Source organism: Arachis stenosperma, chromosome 9 (assembly GCF_014773155.1).
Source record: "Arachis stenosperma cultivar V10309 chromosome 9, arast.V10309.gnm1.PFL2, whole genome shotgun sequence".
In the NCBI taxonomy this organism is placed as follows: domain Eukaryota; kingdom Viridiplantae; phylum Streptophyta; class Magnoliopsida; order Fabales; family Fabaceae; genus Arachis; species Arachis stenosperma.
In genome coordinates, this window is record NC_080385.1 from 50967258 (window position 1) to 50992026 (window position 24769).

The window sequence follows — 24769 nt, forward strand, 5'->3', positions numbered from 1 at the left end:
GTAAAACTTACAATTCAGGTTATTGTTGTTGTTGTTGTTGTTTGGGAGGGCTGCTGCATTAAACAGCAAATATTTCAGTAATGATTTAAAATTACCAAGCCCACAGAACCAAACAAGATTCATGAGGTGAATAAATATTTATAAACTTACTCTTTATTAGAGGTTTGTTGTGTTTGACTTTCTGGAAGGACATAGATAAATTCATCATTGATAAACTCTTCCTAAAGAGAATTTGAAAGAGACAATGCAAGAGGATTTCTAAGGAATCTAAACAAGGAAGAAGTTAATATTGAATAATTAGAATTTGTTCTAAGAAACAGGAATCTGCACATTGAAAAGCTCACATTTTCAAAGGTTCAAAATGAGTTTCTTGTTGAACCTGAATGATTTGTAGCTCAGAATTGGGTGTAGCGCTAGTGACATTTAAACACGTTTTTCGTGAGATTAATTAAACAAAGTTTAATTACCTAAATCTAAAAGAGTAACATAAATATTTTTAACTTACATTGGTGGACTTTTTAAAGTCTTTCTTGGATGGATTTTCTTTTTTCTAAAATATTTTACCGTGAATTCCGGGGTATTTTTCCTAAAAAAGGATACAAATTAAAATTAAAAACCAAGATTAAAAGTAGAGGTCTAGAAACACATCAAATTTATTTTTGGAAACTACCGAACTGAAAGTAAAGAGTACAACGAACCAATTTACCTGATATTGTCTTGGGCATTTACAGATGGCGTAGAGCTTCCCTGAGTCTACAAGAGAGGTTAGCTTCTGAGATTTATAGTCTGCAGTCTAAGCAAGTTAAATAAATATTAGTAATTGAATCCATAGGAAAGAGAAAAGGTTCTAGCAATAGTTAGCAAAGAAAGAAAAATAACTCGGCATAAGAAGCCAAATCTTACGTCTCAAACAAATCATTTTGTGGCTCCGTTGACTCAAACTGATTTGGAGCAATGTTTGTTGTTTGAGCTCCATCATTTTTTTTCTTTGATCTCTTTTCTCTTATTTTCTCCAACGCTTCTCTTCTTTTTTCTGCAGCGTTGTCTTTTATTTATTCAGATCTAAAACTTCATAAAATAAGTATCAAGGAACGTAAAACAAAAGGATCAATAAAGTAAAAGAAAATATGATTCAAGAAACTTACTGCTTGTCAAATTGTGTTTCCTTTTTTGCCATCCTTTGCGGTTGTTTTCTTTTTATTATAGGTGTTTTTTCAATTTCTTTTTCTCTGTAACACAGACAAAGACATTGAATTTATACCGGAGAAAAATATAATCTAGAAAGATACTAAAAATCAGGTGAACAAAACAGACAGAATCTACCAAACCAAAAGAAATTCAGATGCCGAACAAAACATGATAGTCATTCAATCATCAAGAAAAATATTTCCGGATTAAAAAGAACTCGACTTGAGCAACTACATTGAACAATATCACATATGTGATTTACTTTTACTTAACAAGCATGCATAAACAATGTTCACGAAGGAATTGCAAAAACAAAACCGAATGAACATCATACAATCATATAAATGAACATCACCCAATATTTACTGGCTTTCAGATTTGCTTGTGCCCTCTGAATCTGTCGGCACATGCTTTCTTTTTTTGCTTTGTTTTCTAACCACCTTTTGCGGTTGTTTTCTTTTCTTTGTGGCAGTTTTTTCAATTTCTTCTTCTCTGCAATACATAAGAACAAATGCATAAGAACAACTTTAAACAAATACAAGTTAAATGAAATCAATATGAAGATCAAACTTACTGGTTTTCAGATTCACTTTTGCTTTCTGAATCCGTTGGAGTGTCAATAACTTTTTGTTTTTTAACCACCCTCTTTTGTCTTGTTCTCTTTTCTGGTGGTGATTTGTCGGATTTGGATTCAGTTTCAGATTCAGAAAATTTTTCTTCTTCCGAAGAAGATTCTAGATGAACAATTTTCTTTTTTTCTTTCTTTTCTTTTCCTTTTTTTCTAACTTCTTTGTTTTTTTTTCTTCCTTCTTTAGGTTCTGGTACATGAAATCGTGATACACAACTTCGTGCAGCTAACCAGCAAGTGCACTGGGTCGTCCAAGTAATACCTTATGTGAGTAAGGGTCGATCCCACAGAGATTGTCAGCTTGAAGCAAGCTATGGTCATCTTGTAAATCTCAGTCAGGCGGATTCAAATGGTTATGCAGTTTTGATAATTAAATGATAAATAAACATAAAATAAAGATAGAGATACTTATGTAATTCATTGGTGGGAATTTCAGATAAGCGTATGGTGATGCGTTATTCCTTCTGAATCTCTGCTTTCCTACTGTCTTCATTCAATCCTTCATACTCCTTTCCATGGCAAGTTGTATGTTGGGGATCACCATTGTCAATGGCTACCTCCTGTCTTCTCAGTGAAAATGGTCCTCTACGATTTCTGTACGGCTAATCAACTGTCAGATTTCTCGTCTCGGATGAAAAATAACAGGCACAGCTACCGCATGGCTAATCAGCTGTCGGTTCTCGAACGTGTCGGAATAAGATCCAATGATCTTTTTGCGCACTGTCACTACGCCCCACAGTCGCGAGTTTGAAGCTCGTCATAGTCATCCCTTCCCAGATTCTACTCGAAATACCACAGACAAGGTTTAGACTTTCCGGATCTCAAGAATGCTGCCAATTGTTTCTAGCCTATACTACGAAGGTTCTAATCTCAGATTCAGATGCCCCACTGTCAGAGGGGAAACGATGTGAATCGTTGATTAAAGACCCAAGAGATATGCATTCAAGCTTGTTTTCATGTAGAATGGAAGTGTTTGTCAGGCACGCGTTCATAAGTGAGAATGGTGATGAGTGTCACTTGATCATCACATTCATCATGTTCTTGTGTGCGAATGAATATCTTAGAATAAGGATAAGCTTGTATTGAGTAGAAGAATAATAGTACTTTGCATTAATACTCAAGGAACAGCAGAGCTCCTCACCTTAATCTATAAGGTGTAAAAACTCCACCGTTGAAAATACATAAGCGATAATGGTGTTCATTGGTTTTGGCCCTAGAGAGGGAACCAGAATAACCAAGACCTAGGTCTAAGGACTAAATGTCCAAAGATCTCAGTACAATAGTAAAAATTCCTATTTATACTAAACTAGTTACTAGGATTACAGAAATAAGTAAATGATGCAGAGATCCACTTTCGGGCCCACTTGGTGTGTGCTTGGGCTGAGCATTGGAGCTTTCGTGTGTAGAGACTTTTTTTGGAGTTAAACGTCAGCTTTTATGCCACTTTGGGGGTTTAACTCCAGCTTTTATCCTGTTTCTAGCGTTTAACGCCAGAATAGGGCAAGAAGTTGGCGTTTGAACGCTAGTTTGCATCGTCAAAACTTGGGCAAAGTATGGACTATTATATATTTCTGGAAAGCCCAGGATGTGTACTTTCAAATGAAATTGAGAGCGCACCAATAGGGCTTCTTTAGCTCCAGAAAATCTATTTCGAGTGCAGGGAGGTCAGAATCCAACAGCATCTGCAGTCCTTTTTCAGCCTCTGAATCAGATTTTTGCTCAGGTCCCTCAATTTCAGCTAGAAAATACCTGAAATCACAGAAAAACACACAAACTCATAGTAAATTCCAGAAATGTGAATTTTGCTTAAAAACTAATAAAAATATACTAAAAAGTAGCTAGATCATACTAAAAACTACCTAAAAACAATACCAAAAAGCGTATAAATTATCTGCTCATCACAACACCAAACTTAAATTGTTGCTTGTCCCCAAGCAACTGAAAACAAATTAGAATAAAAAGAAGAGAATATACAATGAATTCCACAATATCAATGAAACTTAGTCCCAATTAGATGAGCGGGGCTAGTAGCTTTTTGCTTCTGAACAGTTTTGGCATCTCACTTTATCCTTTGAAATTCAGAATGATTAGCATCTATAGGAACTCAGAATTTAGATAGTGTTATTGATTCTCCTAGTTCAGTATGTTGATTCTTGAACACAGCTACTTTATGAGTCTTGGCCGTGACCCTAAGCATTTTGTTTTCTAGTATTACCACCGGATACCTAAATGCCACAGACGCATAACTGGGTGAACCTTTTCAGATTGTGACTCAGCTTTGCTAAAGTCCCCAGTTAGAGGTGTCCAGAGTTCTTAAGAATACTCTTTTGCTTTGGATCACGACTTTAACTACTCAGTCTCAAGCTTTTCACTTGGACCTTCATGCCACAAGCACATGGTTAAGGACAGCTTAATTTAGCCGCTTAGGCCAGGATTTTATTTCTTTAGACCCTCTTATCCATTAATGCTCAAAGCCTTGGATCCTCTTTACACTTGTCTTTTGGTTTAAAGGGCTATTGGCTTTTTCTACTTGCCTTTTCTTTTTCTTTCTTTTTCTTTTTCGCCATTTTTTTCTCTTTTTTTTTGCAAGCTTTGTTATTCACTGCTTTTTCTTTCTTCAAGAATCAATTTCATGATTTTTCAGATTATCAATAACATTTTTATTTGTTCATCATTCTTTCAAGAGCCAACAATTTTAACATTCATAAACTTCACTATAAAAAAATATGCACTGTTCAAGCATTCATTCAAAAAACAAAAAATATTACCACCACATCAAAATAAGTAAACTAATTTCAAGATAAAATTTGAAATTCATGTACTTCTTGTTCTTTTGTAATTAGGAACATTTTTTCATTTAAAAAAGGTGAAGGATTCATGGAATTATTCATAGCTTTAAGACATAGACACTAGACACTAATGATCATGTAGTAAAGACACAAAACATAATAAAACATAAAGCTCAAAGCCGAAAACAGAAAGACAAATAAACAAGGAGATTAAGGAACGGGTCCACCTTAGTGAGGGTAGCGTCTTCTTTCTCTTGAAGAACCAATGGTGCTCTTGAGCTCCTCTATGTCTCTTCCTTGCCTTTGTTGCTCCTCCCTCATGGCTCTTTGATCTTCTCTAATTTCATGGAGAATGATGGAGTGCTCTTGGTGCTCCACCCTTAGTTGGTCCATGTTGTAACTCAAGCCTTCCAAAGAGATGTTGAGTTGCTCCCAATAGTTGTGTGGAGAAAAGTCCATCCCTTGAGGCATCTCAGGGATTTCATGAGGAATTTCCTCATGCTCTTGTTGAGGTCCATGAGTGGGCTCTCTTGTTTGCTCCATTCTTTTCTTAGTGATGGGCTTGTCCTCTTCAATGATGGTGTATCCTTCTATGATAATCCCAGCCAAATTGCATAGGTGACAAATGAGATAAGGAAAGGCTAACCTTGCCAAAGTGGAGGACTTGTCAGCCACCTTGTAGAGTTCTAGAGGTATGATCTCATGAACTTCCACTTCCTCCCCAATCATGATATTATGGATCATGATGGCCCGATCCACAGTTACTTTGGATCGGTTGCTAGTAGGAATGATAGAGCGTTGGATGAACTCCAACCATCCTCTAGCCACAGGCTTAAGGTCCGGTCTTCTCAATTGAACCGGCTTACCTCTTGAGTCTCTTTTCCATTGAGCTCCTTCCACACATATGTCCATGAGAACTTGGTCCAACCTTTGATCAAAGTTGACCCTTCTAGTGTAAGGGCGTGCGTTTTCTTGCATCATTGGCAAGTTGAACGCCAACCTTACATTTTTCTGACTGAAATCTAAGTATTTCTCCCGAACCATTGTAAGCCAATTCTTTGGATTCGGGTTCATACTTTGATCATGGTTCCTAGTGATCCATGCATTGGCATAGAACTCTTGAACCATTAAGATTCTGACTTGTTGAATGGGGTTGGTGAGAACTTCCCAACCTCTTCTTCGGATCTCATGTCGGATCTCCGGATACTCATTCCTTTTGAGCATGAAAGGGACTTCAGGGATCACCTTCTTCTTGGCCACAACTTCATAGAAGTGGTCTTGATGGACCTTTGAGATGAATCTCTCCATCTCCTATGACTCGGAGGTGGAAGCTTTTGCCTTCTCTTTCCTCTTTCTAGAGGTTTCTCCAGCCTTAGGTGCCATAAATGGTTATAGAAAAACAAAAAGTAATGCCTTTACCACAGCAAAATTAAAATGTTTGCTCGTCCTCGAGCAAAAGAAGAAGGAAAGAAGGGGAAGAAGAAGAAAATAGAGGAAATGGAGGGTGGAATGTGGTTCGGCCAAGGGGTAGAAGTAGTGTTTGTGATGTGTGAAATTGAAGGAGGGATGATGGATTTATATAGGAGTGGGGGGAAGAGGTAGGTTCGTGTATTTAGGGTTGGTTTTGGGAGGGAAAAATGTTTGAATTTGAAAACTGAGGTAGGTGGGGTTTTTCAGGGAAGAGGGATGGAGGTGATTGGTGAAGAGAATATAGGAAAGAGTATAGGATTTGATAGGTGAGTGGTGTTTTGGGTAGAGTGTTATAGAGATGTGTGAGGGGGAGAGAGAGAGAGAGGTGGGATATGTGGAGATCCTGTGGGGTCCACAGATCCTGAGGTGTCAAGGATTTCTCATTCCTGCACCATTTAGGCATGCAAAATGCCCTTAGAATGCAATTCTGGCATTTAACGCCAGACTGGTGCCTGTTTCTGGCATTAAACGCCAGCTTTTATACCTTTTCTGGCGTTTAACGCCAAGCTGTAGCCTGTTTATGGCGTTAAACGCCAGTCTGGTGCTTCTTTCTGGCGTTAAATGCCCAGAATGGTGCCAGACTGGGCGTTTAACGCCCATCCTGCTACCCTTACTGGCGTTTAAATGCAGTAAGTTCTTCCTCCAGGGTGTGCTATTTTTAATGTTGTTTTTGAATTTGCTTTGATTATTGCAGTTGTTTTTGTGACTCCACATGATCATCAACCTAAAGAAAACATAAAATAATAATGGAAAATGGAAATTTAACATAGATAAATAAAAATTGGGTGGCCTCCCAATAAGCGCTTCTTTAATGTCAATAGCTTGACAGTGGGCTCCCATGGAGGCTCACAGATAATCAGAGCATGGTTGTGGCCTCTCAACACCAAACTTAAGAATTTGGTTGTGGCCTCCCAACACCAAACTTAGAGTTTGAATGTGGGGGTTTTGTTTGACTCTGTATTGAGAGAAGCTTTTTATGCTTTTTCTCCATGTGTACAGAAAGAGAACCTTGAGTCTTGAATACAAGGTAGTCCTCATTCAATTGAAGGACCAACTCTCCTCTGTCAACATCAATCACAGCTTTTGCTGTGGCTAGGAAAGGTCTGCCAAGGATGATGGATTCATCCTCATCATTCCCAGTGTCTAGGATTATGAAATCAGTAGGGATGTAAAGGCCTTCAACCTTCACTAGCACGTCCTCTACTCGTCCATAAGCCTGTTTCATTGATTTGTCTGTCATTTCTAGTGAGATTCTTACATCTTGTACATCAAAGATTCCTAGTTTCTCCATTACAGAGAGTGAAATGAGGTTAATACCTGACCCTAGGTCACACAGAGCCTTCTCAAAGGTCATGGTGCCTATGATACAGAGTATTAAGAATTTACCAGGATCCTGTTTCTTTTGAGGTAAAGGTTGCTAAATCCAGGTATTCAGTTTATTAATGAGCAATGGAGGTTCATCCTCCCAAGTCTCATTACTAAATAGCTTGGCATTCAGCTTCATGATTGCTCCTAAATACTGCCAACTTGCCCTTCAGCAATGTCTTCATCTTCTTCAGAAGATGAATAGTCATCAGAGCTCATAAATGGTAAAAAGATGTTCAATGGAATCTCTATGGTCTCTGTATGAGTCTCAGATTCCTTTGGTTTTTCATTGGGGTACTCCTTAATGGCCAGTGGATGTTCCCTGAGGTCTTCTTAACTGGGAATTACTGCCTTTTCACTCTCTCCTGGTTTGGCCATGTTGGTCACAGTTATTGCCTTGCACTCTCTTTTGGGATTCTCTTCTGTATTGCTTGGGAGAGTGCGAGGAGGAGTTTCAGTAATCCTTTTACTCAGCTGACCCACTTGTTCCTCCAAGTTTCTGATGGAGGATCTTATTTCATTCATAAAACTGAGAGTGGCCTTAGATAGATCAGAGACTATATTTTCTAAGCTAGAAGGGTTCTGCTCAGAATTCTCTGTCTGTTGCTGAGAGGATGTTGGAAAAGGCTTGCCATTGCTAAACCTATTTCTTCCACCATTATTATTGTTAAAGCCTTGTTGAGGCTTTTGTTGATCCTTTCATGAGAAATTTGGATGATTTTTTCATGATGGATTATAGGTGATTCCATAGGCTTCACCCATGTAATTCACCTCTGCCATTGCAGGGTTCTCAGGATCATAAGCTTCTTCTTCAGAAGATGCTTCTTTAGTACTGTTGGATGCAGCTTGCAATCCATTCAGACTCTGAGAAATCATATTGACTTTCTGAGTCAACATTTTGTTCTGAGCCAATATGGCATTCAAAGCATCAATTTCAAAAACTCCTTTCTTCTGAGAAGTCCCATTATTCACAGGATTCCTTTCAGAGGTGTACATGAACTGGTTATTTGCAACCATTTCAATGAGTTCTTGAGCTTCTGCAAGCATTTTCTTCAGGTGAATAGATCCACCTGCAGAATGGTCCAATGACATCTTAGACAATTCAGACAGACGATCATAGAATATATCCAGGATGGTCCATTTTGAGAGCATGTCAGAAGGACACTTTTTGGTCAGTTGCTTGTATCTTTTCCAAGCTTCATAGAGGGATTCACCTTCTTTTTGCCTGAAGGTTTGAACATCCACTCTAAGCTTGCTCAGCTTTTGAGGAGGAAAGAATTTGGCTAAGAAAACCGTGACCAGCTTATTCTAAGAGTTCAGGCTATCTCTAGGTTAAGAGTCCAACCATATTCTAGCTCTGTCTCTTACAGCAAAAGGGAAAAGCATAAGCTTGTAGACCTCGAGATTAACTCCATTGGTCTTAACAGTATCACAGATCTGTAAGAATTCAGTTAAGAACTGAAAAGGATCTTTTGATAAAAGTCCATAGAACTTACAATTCTGTTGCATCAGAGAAACTAATTGAGGCTTAATCTCAAAATTGTTTACTCTAATGGCAGGGATTGAGATGCTTCTTCCATGGAAGTTGGAGGTTGGTGTAGTAAAATCACCAAGCACCTTCCTTGCATTGTTATTGTTGTTGGGTTTGGCCATTACTTCTTTTTTGAGATTCTCTATAAGGTTTTCTCTGGATTGTTGTACTTTAGCTTCTCTTAGCTTCTTCTTCAGAGTCCTTTCAGGTTCAGGGTCAGTTTCAACAAGAATGTTCTTGTCCTTGCTCCTGCTCATATGAAAAAGAAAAGAACAGAAATGAAGAGAAATCCTCTATGTCACAGTATAGAGATTCCTTAAGGTGTCAGATGAAAATAAGAATAGAAGGGTGAGGTAGATAGAGGCGAATTCGAACATATAAGGAATGAGAGAGTCCAAATTGCTAGTAGATGAGAAGTGTTAGTGATTAAATAGAAAGAGATGAGTGGGAGGTAATTTTCAAAAAATTAAATCAAAATTTAAAACAATTAGTTAATTAAAAAGAATTTTTAAAATGGTTAATGGTTTTCGAAAATCAAAAGTGAGAAAGTGGTTAGGTGGTTTTGAAAAAGATAAGAAATGATAAATTTGAAAAGATAAGAAGTTAGAAAGAGATTTTGAAATCAAAATTTAAAAAGATATGATTGAAAAAGATTTGATTTAAAAAGATGTGATTTGAAAAAGATATGATTAAAATTTGTTTTGAAAAATATTTGAAAAAGAAATTAAAAAGATTTGATTTTTAAAATTAAAGTTGATGACTTGACTAACAAGAAACTAAAAGATATGATTCTAAAATTCAAATATTGAACCTTTCGTAACAAGAAAGTAACAAACTTGAGATTTTTGAATCATAACATTAATTGTTAGCAAAGATTTTCGGAAATATTAAAAGAAAATGAAAAAGATTTGATTTTTGAAAAAGATTTGATTGAAAAGATTTGATTTTGAAAGATATGATTTCAAAAATAAGAATTAAAACATGAAAATTTGAAAAAGATTTGAATTGAAAACAAAATCTCCCCTCCTGTGCCATCCTGGCGTTAAACGCCCAGAATGGTATCCATTTTGGCATTTAACACCCAAAATACTACCCTTTTGGGCGTTTAATGCCCAACTTTTCTCTGTGATTCCTCTGCTAAATGTTCTAAATCTTCAATTCCCTGTATTATTGACTTGAAAAGATATATTTTTGAATTTTTAAATTTTTAATGATGAGAGAGACAAACAACAAAATGAATTAAAACAAGAGAATGCAAGATCAAAACAAATAATGCATGCAAAGACACTTTGAATGTTAAGATAAATACCAAGAACACTTTGAAGATCATGATAAACATCAAGAACATATTTTTGAAAATTTTTAGAAAAGAAAGACATGCAAGACACCAAACTTAGAAGTTTGTATATTATGGACACTAACAAATTGAGAATTCATATGAAAAACAACAAATCATACAAAAAAAGAGAATTTAAAGATCAGACAAAGAAAATCATCAAGAACAACTTAAAGATCAATGAAAAACACAAGAACACACTTTCAAAAAATGCTAGAAGAATAAAGACATGCAATTGACACCAAACTTAAAAATTGACACTAGACTCAAACAAGAAACACAAAATATTATTTTTTTTGTTTTGTTTTATGATTTGAGAAAAATTTTTTTGTATTTTTTCAAAAATTATTTTGAAAAAGAGAATAAGAAACTCAAAATTTTTTATAAGAATTCCAAGAATCATGCAATGTTAGTCTAAAGCTTCAGTCTAAAAAGATTAGACATGGCTAGCCAAGCTTTAGCAGAGCATTACATACAACAGCCAAATTGATGGGAATCAAAAAGGCTCCTGTGATGATAAAAGCATCATCTGAAACACTAGAATTCATTCTTAAAAATTCTGAAGGAAAAAAAGAAATAAAAAAGAAAAATACCTAATCTAAGCAACAAGATGAATTGTCAGTTGTCCAAACTCGAACAATCCCCGGCAACGATGCCAAAAACTTAGTACACGAAATCGTGATACACAACTTCGTGCAGCTGACCAGCAAGTGCACTGGGTCGTCCAAGTAATACCTTACGTGAGTAAGGGTCGATCCCACGGAGATTGTCGGCTTGAAGCAAGCTATGGTCATCTTGTAAATCTCAGTCAGGCAGATTCAAATGGTTATGGAGTTTTGATAATTAAAAGATAAATAAACATAAAATAAAGATAGAGATACTTATGTAATTCATTGGTGGAAATTTCAGATAAGCATATGGAGATGCATTATTCCTTCTAAATCTCTGCATTCCTACTGTCTTCATTCAATCATTCATACTCCTTTCCATGGCAAGCTGTATGTTGGGGATCACCGTTGTCAATGGCTACCTCCTGTCCTCTCAGTGAAAATGGTCCTCTACGGTTTCTGTACGGCTAATCAACTATCGAATTTCTCGTCTCAGATGAAAAATACCAGGCACAGCTACCACATGGCTAATCAGCTGTCGGTTCTCGATCGTTTTAGAATAAGATCCAATGATCCTTTTGTGCATTGTCACTGTGCGCCACAGTCGTGAGTTTGAAGCTCGTCACAGTCATCCCTTCCCAGATCCTACTCGGAATACCACAGACAAGGTTTAGACTTTTCGGATCTCAGGAATGCTGCCAATTGTTTCTAGCCTATACCACGAATGTTCTAATCTCAGATTCAGATGCCCCATTGTCAGAGGAGAAACAATGTGAATTGTTGATTAGAGACCCAAGAGATATGCATTCAAGCTTGTTTTCATGTAGAATGGAAGTGTTTGTGAGGCACACGTTCATAAGTGAGAATGGTGATAAGTGCCACTTGATCATCACATTCATCATGTTCTTGTGTGCGAAAGAATATCTTAGAATAAGGATAAGCTTGTATTGAATAGAAGAACAATAGTACTTTGCATTAATACTCGAGGAACAGCAGAGCTCTATGATGAGCGGATAATTTATACGCTTTTTGGCATTGTTTTTAGGTAGTTTTTAGTAAGTTCAAGCTACTTTTAGGGATGTTTTCATTAGTTTTTATGCTAAATTCACATTTCTGGACTTTACTATGAGTTTGTGTGTTTTTCTGTGATTTCAGGTAATTTCTGGCTGAAATTGAGGGACTTGAGCAAAACTCTGAAAAAGGCTGACAAAAGGACTGCTGATGTTGTTGGAATCTGACCTCCCTGCACTCGAAATAAATTTTCTAGAGCTACAGAACTCCAAATGGCGCGCTCTCAACGGCGTTGGAAAGTAGACATCTAGAGCTTTCCAGAAATATATAATAGTCCATACTTTATTCGGAAATTGACGACGTAACTTGGCGTTGAACGCCAAGTACATGCTGTTGTCTGTAGTTAAACGCCAGAAAAACGTCACGATCCGGAGTTGAACGCCCAAAACACGTCATAACTTGGAGTTCAACTCCAATAAAAGCCTTAGCTCGTGGATAGATCAAGCTCAGCCCAAACATACACCAGTGGGCCCCGGAAGTGGATTTATGCATCAATTACTTACTCATGTAAACCCTAGTAGCTAGTCTAGTATAAATAGGATAGTTTACTATTGTATTAGACATCTTTGGTCTCAGTTTTGTTTTATCCTTCATCTTAGGAGACTATTGATCACATTTTGGGGGCTGGCCATTCGGCCATGCCTGAACATTTCACTTATGTATTTTCAACGGTGGAGTTTCTGCACACCATAGATTAAGGGTGTGGAGCTCTGCTGTACCTCAAGTTTCAATACAATCACTATTACTTTCTATTCAATTCTCTTTTATTCTTATTCCAAGATATACGTTGCACAACACTTTGATGAATGTGATGATCCGTGACACTCATCATCATTCTCACCTATGAACGCGCGTGATTGACAACCACTTCCGTTCTACCTTAGGCCGGGCGCATATCTCTTAGATTCCCCAACAGAATCTTCGTGGTATTAGCTAGATAGATGGCGGCATTCATGAGGATCCGGAAAGTCTAACCTTGTCTGTGGTATTCCGAGTAGGATTCCGGTATTGAATGACTGTGACGAGCTTAAAACTCCTGAAGGCTGGTCGTTAGTGACAAACGCAAAAGAATCAGTGGATTCTATTCCAACCTGATTGAGAACCGATAGATGATTAGCCGTGCTGTGACAGAGCATTTGGACCATTTTCACTGAGAGGATGGGATGTAGCTATCAACAAGGGTGATGCCTCCAGACGATTAGCCGTGCAGTGACAGCGCATAGGACCATTTTCCCGAGAGGATTGAAAGTAGCCATTGATGATGGTGATGCCCTACATACAGCTTACCATGGAAAGAAATAAGGAGGATTGGAAGAGTGAGTAGTGAAGTAGAGTTTCAAGAGGAGCACAACATCTCCATACGCCTATCTGAAAGTCCCACTATTGATTTACATAAGTATTTCTATCTTATTTTATTTTCTATTTATTATTAATTTTCGAAACCCATAATCCTTTAATCTGCCTAACTGAGATTTACAAGGTGACCATAGCTTGCTTCATACCAACAATCTCTGTGGGATCGACCCTTACTCACGTAAGGTTTATTACTTGGACGACCCAGTACACTTGCTGGTTAGTTGAACAGAGTTGTGAATTCAAATAGAGCCAATTATTAAATTTCATACTAGTACAAAGAGCATGGATCACAATTTCGTCCACCAAGTTTTTGGCGCCGTTGCCGGTGATTGTTCGAGTATGGACAACTGACGGTTCATCTTGTTACTCAGATTAGGTAATTTTCTTTTCAAAAATCTTTTTCAAATTTTTTCTTTTATTTTTCGTTTTTCCAAACTTTGTTTTCGAAAAAAAAATTAATAAAAATACAAAAAATCATAAAATCATAAAAACAAAAAATATTTTGTGTTTCTTGTTTGAGTCTTGAGTCAATTTTTAAGTTTGGTATCAATTGCATGCTTTAAAAATTTTCTTGCAATTTTTTCGAAAATTCCATGCACTCATAGTGTTCTTCATGATCTTCAAGTTGTTCTTGATAAGTCCTCTTGTTTGATCTTGATGTTTGCTTGTTTTGTGTTGTTTGTTGTTTTTCATGTGCATTTTTCATTTGTTAGAATCCATGCATTAAAAATTTCTAAGTTTGGTGTCTTGCATGTTTTCTTTACATTAAAAATTTTTCAAAAATATGTTCTTGATGTTCATCATGATCTTCAAAGTGTTCTTGGTGTTCATCTTGACATTCATAGTGTTCTTGCATGCATCTTGTGTTTTGATCCAAAATTTTCATGTTTTGGGTCACTTTTGTGTTTTTCTCTCTCATCTTTAAAAATTCAAAAATAAAAAAATATATCTTTTCCTTATTTCTCTCCAAATTTTCGAAATTTTGGGTTGACTTAGTCAAAAATTTTCAAAATTAGTTGTTTCTTACAAGTCAAGTCAAAATTTCAAATTTAAAAATCTTATCTTTTCAAAATCTTTTTCTTATCTTTATATCATATTTTCAAAAATATGCTAACAATTAATGTGATTGATTCAAAAATTTGAAGTTTGTTACTTTCTTGTTAAGAAAGGTTCAATCTTTAAATTCTAGAATCTTATCTTGTAGTTTCTTGTTAGTTAAGTCATTTTAAAAATTAAATCTTTTTCAAAATATCTTTTTCTTAAAATTTTTATCTTATCTTTTTATCTTATCCTTCTCAAAACTCTATCTTTTTCAAAATTTGATTTCAAAATATCTTATCTAACTTCTTATCTTCTTATCTTTTTAAAATTTGATTTCAAATCTTTTTCAATCAACTAACTAACTTTTTGTTTATTTCTTATCTTTTTCAAAACCACCTAACTACTTTTCCCTCTCTAATTTTTGAAAATACCTCTCTCTTTTTCAAAAATTCTTTTTTATTAATTAATTGTTTTAATTTTAATTCTATCTTATCTTTTAATTTTCGAAAATACTAACCCCTTTTTCAAAATTATTTTCGAAACTCTCTTTCTCTTTTCTTATTCTATTTAATTATTTATTTACTAACACTTCTATTCACCTCTCTTCATTTAAAAATCCGAACCATTCTTCTTCACTCTTCCCTCCTTTCTTCTTCTACTAACATTAAAGGAATCTCTATACTGTGACATAGAGGATTCCTCTTTCTTTTCTTGTTTTCTTCTCTTTCATATGAGCAGGAACAAGGATAAAGGCACTCTTGTTGAAATTGATCCTGAACCTGAAAGGACCCTGAAGAGAAAATTAAGAGAAGCTAAATTACAACAATCCAGAAACAACCTTTCAGAAATTTTCGATCAAGAGAAGGAGATGGCAGCCGAAAATAATAATAATGCAAGGAGAATGCTTGGTGACTTCACAAAGCCAACGTCCAAGTTTGATGGAAGAAGCATCTCCATTCCTGCCATTGGAGCCAATAATTTTGAGCTTAAGCCTTAACTAGTTGCTTTAATGCAACAAAACTGCAAGTTTTATGGACTTCCATCTGAAGATCCTTATCAGTTTTTAACTGAGTTCTTACAGATCTGTGAGACTGTAAAGACGAATGGAGTTGATCCTGAAGTCTACAGACTCATGCTTTTCCCTTTTGCTGTAAGAGACAGAACTAGAATATGGTTGGATTCACAACCTAAGGATAGCCTGGACACCTGGGATAAGCTGGTCACAGCCTTGTTGGACAAATTCTTTCCTCCTCAAAAGCTGAGCAAGCTGAGAGTGGATGTTCAAACTTTCAAACAAAAAGATGGTGAATCCCTCTATGAAGCTTGGGAAAGATACAAGCAACTGACCAAAAGATGTCCATCTGACATGTTTTCAGAATGGACCATATTAGACATATTCTATTATGGTCTATCTGAATTTTCGAAAATGTCATTGGACCATTCTGCAGGTGGATCTATTCACCTGAAGAAAACGCCTGAAGAGGCTCAAGAACTCATTGATATGGTTGCAAACAACCAATTCATGTACACTTCTGAGAGGAATTCCGTGAATAATGGGATACCTCAGAAGAAAGGAGTTCTTGAAATTGATACTCTGAATGCCATATTGGCTCAGAACAAAGTGTTGACTCAACAGGTCAACATGATCTCTCAAAATCTGAATGGATGGCAACATGCATCCAACAGTACTAGAGAGGCAGCTTCTGAAGAAGCTTATGATCCTGAAAACCCTGCCATGGCAGAGGTTAATTACATGGGTGAACCTTATGGAAACACCTATAACTCATCATGGAGGAATCATCCAAATTTCTCATGGAAGGATCAACAAAAGCCTCAACAAGGCTTTAACAATGGTGGACGCAACAGGCTGAGCAATAGCAAGCCATATCCATCATCTTCTCAGCAACAGACAGAGAATTCTGAACAAAACACTTCTAATTTAGCCAATCTAGTCTCTGATCTGTCAAAGGCCACTTTCAGTTTCATGAGTGAAACAAGATCCTCCATTAGAAATCTGGAGGCACAAGTGGGCTAGCTGAGTAAGAAAGTCATTGAAACTCCTCCTAGTATTCTCCCAAGCAATATAGAAGATAATCCAAAAGAAGAGTGCAAGGCCATTGATATAATCAATATGGCCGAATGCACAAGGGAGGAGGAGGACGAAAATCCTAATGAGGAAGACCTCCTGGGACGTCCCTCAAGCAAGAAGGAGTTTCCTATTAAGGATCCAAAAGAATCTGAGGCTCATATAGAGACCATAGGGATTTCATTAAATCTCCTTCTGCCATTCATGAGCTCTGAAGACTATTCTTCCTCTGAAGAGGATGAAGATGTAACTGGAGAGCAAGTTGCTCAATACTTAGGAGCTATCATGAAGCTGAATGCCAAGTTGTTTGGTAATGAGACTTGGGAAAGTGAACCTCCCTTGCTCATTAGTAAACTGGATACCTGGATTCAGCAAATTCTACCTCAAAAGAAACAAGATCCTGGCAAGTTCTTAATACCTTGTACCATAGGCACCATGACCTTTGAAAAAGCTCTGTGTGATCTAGGGTCAGGTATAAATCTTATGCCACTCTCTGTAATGGAGAAGCTGGGGATCATTGAGGTACAACCTGCCTTGTTCTCATTACAATTGGCAGATAAGTCATTAAGACAAGCTTATGGAATAGTAGAGGATGTGTTAGTAAAGGTTGAAGGCCTTTACATCCCTGCTGATTTCATAATCTTAGACACTAGGAAGGAAGAGGATGATTGCATCATCCTTGGAAGACCTTTCCTAGCCACAGCAGGAGCTGTGATAGATGTCAACAGAGGTAAATTAGTCCTTCAATTGAATGGGGACTACCTTGTGTTTAAGGCACATGGCCATCCCTCTGTGACAGAAGAGAGTAAGCATGAAGAGCTTCTCTCAGTTCAGAGTCAAGAAGAGCCCACACAGTCAAACTCTAAGTTTGGTGTTGTGAGGCCACAACCAAACTCTAATTTTGGTATTAAGACCCCATATCAAAACTCTAAGTTTGGTGTTGGGACTATACAACATTGACCTGATCACCTTGTGGCTCCATGAGAGCCACTGTCAAGCTATTGACATTAAAGAAGCGCTTGTTGGGAGGCAACCCAATTTTATTTATCTAATTTTTATTTTCTATTATTGTTATTTTGTGTTTTATTAGGTACATGATCATGAGGAGTCACGAAAAAAATCAAAAAAATTAAAAACAGAGTCAAAAACAGCAGAAAAAAATTCGCACCCTGGAGGAAGCACAGGCTGGCGTTCAACGCCAGTAAGATGCATCTGGCCGGCATTCAACGCCAGAACAGAGCATCATTCTGGCGCTGAACGCCAGAAACAAGCAACATTCTGGCGCTGAACGCCAGGAATGTGCCCAGAGAAGAAAGGTTGGCGCTGAACGCCAGTAACAAGCATGAAACTGGCGTTCAACGCCAGAAACATGCTTTACATGGGCGTTGAACGCCCAGAATGTGCACCACACGGCGTTTAAACGCCAGAATGGTGTGCAAAGGCAATTTACATGCCTATTTGGTGCAGGGATGGAATTCCTTGACACCTCAGGACCTGTGGACACCACAGGATCACCTCAGGATCTATGGATCCCACAGGATCCCCACCTACCATATTCCCACCTTACCTCCTAATCCTAGTTTTTGTGATTACTCTTCCCCATGTCACACTTCCCAACACTCTTTACCAATCACCTCAATTCCTCTTCCCAATTACCCCCTTTACCACTCACATCCATCCACTCTTCCCCATAAATCCCACTGGTGGACGAAATTATGATCACATACTCTTTGTATTTGTATGAAATTTAATAATTGGCTCTATTTGAAGTCACAACTTCGTTCAACTAACCAGCAAGTGCACTGGGTCGTCCAAGTAATACCTTACGTGAGTAAGGGTCAATCCCACAGAGATTGTTGGTATGAAGCAAGCTATGGTCATCTTGTAAATCCCAATCAGGAGGATAAAATTATGGAATTTAGAAAATCAAATATGATTAATAAAAATAAACAGAAAATAAAATAGGATAGAGATACTTATGTAAATTAATAGTGGAAATTTCAGATAAGTGTATGGAGATGCTGTGCTCCTCTTGAATCTCTACTTTCCTATTACATTCATCCAATCCTTCTTACTCCTTTCCATGGCAAGCTGTATGTAGGGCATCACCGTTGTCAGTGGCTACATCCCATCCTCTCAGTGAAAACGTTCCTATGCTCTGTCACAGCACGGCTAATCAGCTGTTGGTTCTCGATCATGTTGGAATAGGATCCATTGATCCTTTTGCGCTTGTCATCACGCCCAGCAATCGCGAGTTTGAAGCTCGTCACAGTCATTCAATCCTAGAATCCTACTCGGAATACCACAGACAAGGTTTAGACTTTCCGGATCCTCATGAATGCCGCCATCTATCTAGCTTATACCACGAAGATTCTGTTGGGGAATCTAAGAGATATGCGCCCGGCCTAAGGTAGAACAGAAGTGGTTGTCAATCACGTGCGTTCATAGGTGAGAATGATGATGAGTGTCACGGATCATCACATTCATCAAGTTGAAGTGCAACGTATATCTTGGAATAAGAATAAAAGAGAATTGAATAGAAAGTAATAATAATTGTATTGAAACTTGAGGTACAGCAGAGCTCCACACCCTTAATCTATGGTGTGCAGAAACTCCACCGTTGAAAATACATAAGTGAAAGGTTCAGGCATGGCTGAATGGCCAGCCCCCATGATCTGAGAACTAATCGTCCCAAGATGTCTAATACACTAGTAAAAAGTCCTATTTATAATAAACTAGCTACTAAGATTTACATGAGTAAGTAATTGATGCATAAATCCACTTCTGGGGCCCACTTGGTGTATGTTTGGGCTAAGCTTGGTCTATCCACGAGCTGAGGCTTTTATTGGAGTTGAACTCCAAGTTATAACGTGTTTTGGGCGTTCAACTCCAGATCATGACGTGTTTCTGGCGTTTAACTCCAGACAGCAGCATGTACTTGGCGTTCAACGCCAAGTTACGTCGTCCATTTCCGAATAAAGTATGAACTATTATATATTTCTGGAAAGCTCTGGATGTCTAGTTTCCAACGCCGTTGAGAGCGCGCCATTTGGAGTTCTGTAGCTCCAGAAAATCCATTTTGAGTGCAGGGAGGTCAGAATCCAACAGCATCAGTAGTCCTTTTGTCAGCCTTTTTCAGAGTTTTGCTCAAGTCCCTCAATTTCAGCCAGAAATTACCTAAAATCACAGAAAAACACACAAACTCATAGTAAAGTCCAGAAATGTGAATTTAACATAAAAACTAATGAAAACATCCCTAAAAGTAGCTTAAACTTACTAAAAACTACCTAAAAACAATGCCAAAAAGCGTATAAATTATCCGCTCATCACAACACCAAACTTAAATTGTTGCTTGTCCCCAAGCAACTGAAAATCAATTAGGATAAAAAGAAGAGAATATACTATAAATTTCAAAATATCAATGAAATATTAATTATAATTAGATGAGCGGGACTTGTAGCTTTTTGCTTCTGAATAGTTTTGGCATCTCACTTTTTCCTTTGAAGTTTAGAATGATTGGCTTCTCTAGGAACTTAGAATTTTGGATAGTGTTATTGATTTTCCTAGTTAAGCATGTTGATTCTTGAACACAGCTACTTATGAGTCTTGGCCATGGCCCTAAGCATTTTGTTTTCCAGTATTACCACCGGATACACAAATGCCACAGACACATAACTGGGTGAACCTCTTTAGATTGTGACTCAGCTTTGCTAGAGTCCCCAGTTAGTGGTGTCCAGAGCTCTTAAGCACACTCTTTTGCTTTGGATCACGACTTTAACCACTCAGTCTCAAGCTTTTCACTTGGACCTTCATGACACAAGCACATGGTTAGGGACAGCTTGATTTAGCCGCTTAGGCCTGGATTTTATTTCCTTGGGCCCTCCTATCCATTGATGCTCAAAGCCTTGGATCCTTTTTACCCTTGCCTTTTGGTTTTAAGGGCTATTGGCTTTTTCTGCTTGCTTTTTCTTTTTCTTTCTAAATTTTTTTTCGCCATTTTTTTTTCACAAGCTTCTTCTTTTTCACTGCTTTTTCTTGCTTCAAGAATCAATTTCATGATTTTTCAGATCCTCAATAACATTTCTCTTTGTTCATCATTCTTTCAAGAGCCAACAATTTTAACATTCATGAACAACAAGATCAAAATTATGCACTGTTCAATCATTCATTCAGAAAACAAAAAGTATTGTCACCACATCAATATAATTAAATTAAATTCAAGGATAAATTCGAAATTCATGTACTTCTTGTTCTTTTGAATTAAAACATTTTTCTTTTAAGAGAGGTGAAGGATTAATGGAATTTATTCATAGCTTTAAGACATAGTTACTACATACTAATGATCATGAAGTAGAGACACAAAACATAAATAGACATATAACATAAAAACTGAAAAAGCAGAGAAAATAAGAACAAGGAATGAGTCCACCTGAGTAAGGGTGGCGCCTTCTTGAAGGTCCAATGGTGCTTTTTGAGCTCCTTTATGTCTCTTCCTTGCTTCTGTTGCATGATCCATAGTGATTTTGGTGTTCCTATCCTTAGTTGCTTCCAATAATTATGTGGAGGAACATGTATCCCCTGAGGTATTTCAGGGATTTCTTGAAGAGGAAATTTCTCATGCTCTCTTGATGTGCAGTCAAATGCTCTTCTATTGAGCTATGGACCCTTGAGATGAATCTCTCTATCTCCCATTACTCAGAGGTGGAAGCTTTTGTCTTTTCTTAGTTTCCTCTTCAGAGTCCTTTCAGATTCAGGATCAGCTTCAACAAGAATACCTTTTTCCTTGTTCCTGCTCATATGAAAGAGAAGAAAACAAGAAAAGAAAAGGAATCCCCTATATTTGGGCAAAGAGGATCCTTATTATTAGTAGAGAAAGAAGGGGGTAGAAGAAGAATGGTAAAGGATAGAGGTAGTGATTTGAGATGAAGAAAGATGAAGAGAAGTGTTAGTAAATAAATAAATAAATAGAAGAAGAGGAGAGATAGAGAATTTCGAAAATAATTTTGAAAAAGAAGTTAATAATTTCGAAAATAAAAGATAAGATAGAATTAAAATTAAAACAATTAATTTATTAAAAAGAATTTTTGAAAAAAGAATGAGATATTTTCGAAAATTAGAGAGGGGAAAGTAGTTAGGTGATTTTGAAAAAGATAAGAAACAAACAAAAAGTCAAATAGTTAGTTGAAAAAGATATTAAAATCAAATTTGAAAAGATAAGAAGATAAGAAGTTAGATAAGATATTTTGAAATCAAAATTTGAAAAAGATAAAATTTTGAAAAAGATATGATATAAAAGATAAGATAAAAAGATATGATTAAAAAGATAAAAAAAAAGATATTTTGAAAAAGATTTGATTTTAAAATTAAAATTAATTACTTGACTAACAAGAAACTAAAAGATAAAATTCTAGAATTTAAAGATTGAACCTTTCTTAACAAGAAAGTAACAAACTTCAAATTTTTGAATCAATCACATTACTTGTTAGCTAATTTTCGAAAATATGATGTAAAAGATAAGAAAAAGATTTTGAAAAATATTTTAAAAAAAATTTCGAAAATTAATAAAAAAAAAGGAAAAGATTTAATTTTTGAAAAAGTTTTGAAAAGATAAGATTTTTAAAATTGAAAATTTGACTTGACTTGTAAGAAACAACTAATTTTTAAAATTTTTGACTAAGTCAACTCAAATTTTCGAAAATTAGGAGATAAAAAAGGAAAAGATAATTTTTTGATTTTTGAAAATTTTTTTTATGATGAGAGAGAAAAACACAAAAATGACCCAAAACATAAAGATTTTGGATCGAAACACAAGATGCATGCAAGAACACTATGAATGTCAAGATGAACACAAAGAATACTTTGAAGATCATGATGAACATCAAGAATATAATTTTGAAAAATTTTTGATGCAAAGAAAACATGCAAGACACCAAACTTAGAAATCTTTAATGCATGGACACTAACAAACGAAAAATGCATATGAAAAACAACAAACAATACAAAACAAGAAAACATCAAGATCAAACAAGAAGACTTGTCAAGAACAATTTGAAAATCATGAAGAACACCATGAATGCATGAATTTTCAAAAAAAATGCAAGAAAAAATTTTTTAAAGCATGCAATTGACACCAAACTTAAAAGTTGACTCAAGACTCAAACAAGAAACACAAAATATTTTTTATTTTTAAGATTTTATGATTTTTTTTGTAATTTTATTATTTTTTTCGAAAATATTCTTAAGAAAAACGGAAATAAAGAAAAAAAATTTTTGAAAATTTTTTTTTTGAAAACTTTTTGAAAAGATAATTACCTAATCTGAGCAACAAGACGAACCGTTAGTTGTCCATACTCAACAATCCCCGGCAACGGCGCCAAAAACTTGGTGGACGAAATTGTGATCACATACTCTTTGTATTTGTATGAAATTTAATAATTGGCTCTATTTGAAGTCACAACTTCGTTCAACTAACCAGCAAGTGCACTGGGTCGTCCAAGTAATACCTTACGTGAGTAAGGGTCGATCCCACAGAGATTGTTGGTATGAAGCAAGCTATGGTCATCTTGTAAATCCCAATCAGGAGGATAAAATTATGGAATTTAGAAAATCAAATATGATTAATAAAAATAAACAGAAAATAAAATAGGATAGAGATACTTATGTAAATTAATAGTGGGAATTTCAGATAAGTGTATGGAGATGCTGTGCTCCTCTTGAATCTCTACTTTCCTATTACATTCATCCAATCCTTCTTACTCCTTTCCATGGCAAGCTGTATGTAGGGCATCACCGTTGTCAGTGGCTACATCCCATCCTCTCAGTGAAAACGTTCCTATGCTCTGTCACAGCACGGCTAATCAGCTGTTGGTTCTCGATCATGTTGGAATAGGATCCATTGATCCTTTTGCGCTTGTCATCACGCCCAGCAATCGCGAGTTTGAAGCTCGCCACAGTCATTCAATCCCAGAATCCTACTCGGAATACCACAGACAAGGTTTAGATTTTCCGGATCCTCATGAATGCCGCCATCTATTTAGCTTATACCACGAAGATTCTGTTGGGGAATCTAAGAGATATGCGCCCGGCCTAAGGTAGAACGGAAGTGGTTGTCAATCACGTGCGTTCATAGGTGAGAATAATGATGAGTGTCACGGATCATCACATTCATCAAGTTAAAGTGCAACGTATATCTTGGAATAAGAATAAAAGAGAATTGAATAGAAAGTAATAATAATTGTATTGAAACTTGAGGTACAGCAGAGCTCCACACCCTTAATCTATGGTGTGCAGAAACTCCACCGTTGAAAATACATAAGTGAAAGGTTCAGGCATGGCCGAATGGCCAGCCCCCATGATCTGAGAACTAATCGTCCCAAGATGTCTAATACACTAGTAAAAAGTCTTATTTATAATAAACTAGCTACTAGGATTTACATGAGTAAGTAATTGATGCATAAATCCACTTCTGGGGCCCACTTGGTGTATGTTTGGGCTAAGCTTGGTCTATCCACGAGCTGAGGCTTTTATTGGAGTTGAACTCCAAGTTATAACGTGTTTTGGGCGTTCAACTCCGGATCATGACGTGTTTCTGGCGTTTAACTCCAGACAGCAGCATGTACTTGGCGTTCAACGCCAAGTTATGTCGTCAATTTCCGAATAAAGTATGGACTATTATATATTGCTGGAAAGATCTAGCTGTCTACTTTCCAACACCGTTGAGAGCGCGCCATTTGGAGTTCTGTAGCTCCAGAAAATCCATTTTGAGTGCAGGGAGGTCAGAATCCAACAGCATCAGCAGTCCTTTTGTCAGCCTTTTTCAGAGTTTTGCTCAAGTCCCTCAATTTCAGCCAGAAATTACTTGAAATCACAGAAAAACACACAAACTCATAGTAAAGTCCAGAAATGTGAACTTAACATAAAAACTAATGAAAACATCCCTAAAAGTAGCTTAAACTTACTAAAAACTACCTAAAAACAATGCCAAAAAGCGTATAAATTATCCGCTCATCACCCACCTACCTTCAAAAATTCAAAACCATTTTCCCACCCATTCCCACCCAAAATGGCCGAACATACACTCCCCCCTCTCCCTATAAATACCCTTCCTTTCTCCTTCATTTTCACACAACACAAACCCCTCTTCTCCCACTTAGCCGAACCTACATCTCTCCCTCTCTACCATATTTTCTTCTTCTTCTTCTTCTCTTCTTTCTTCTCTTGCTCGAGGGCGAGCAATATTTTAAGTTTGGTGTGGTAAAAGCATAAAGCTTTTTGTTTTTCCATTACCATCAATGGCACCT

The 24769-nt window shown here is 36.6% G+C and overlaps 1 non-coding gene across 1 annotated transcript; it reads right to left on the bottom strand.

Moving 5' to 3' along the window:
* Nucleotides 1-15647: 15647 nt before the first annotated feature.
* LOC130952736 (small nucleolar RNA R71) lies at nucleotides 15648-15751 on the bottom strand. The gene has a single exon (XR_009074912.1). It is a non-coding gene; the product is annotated as a small nucleolar RNA R71 (small nucleolar RNA).
* Nucleotides 15752-24769: the final 9018 nt, after the last annotated feature.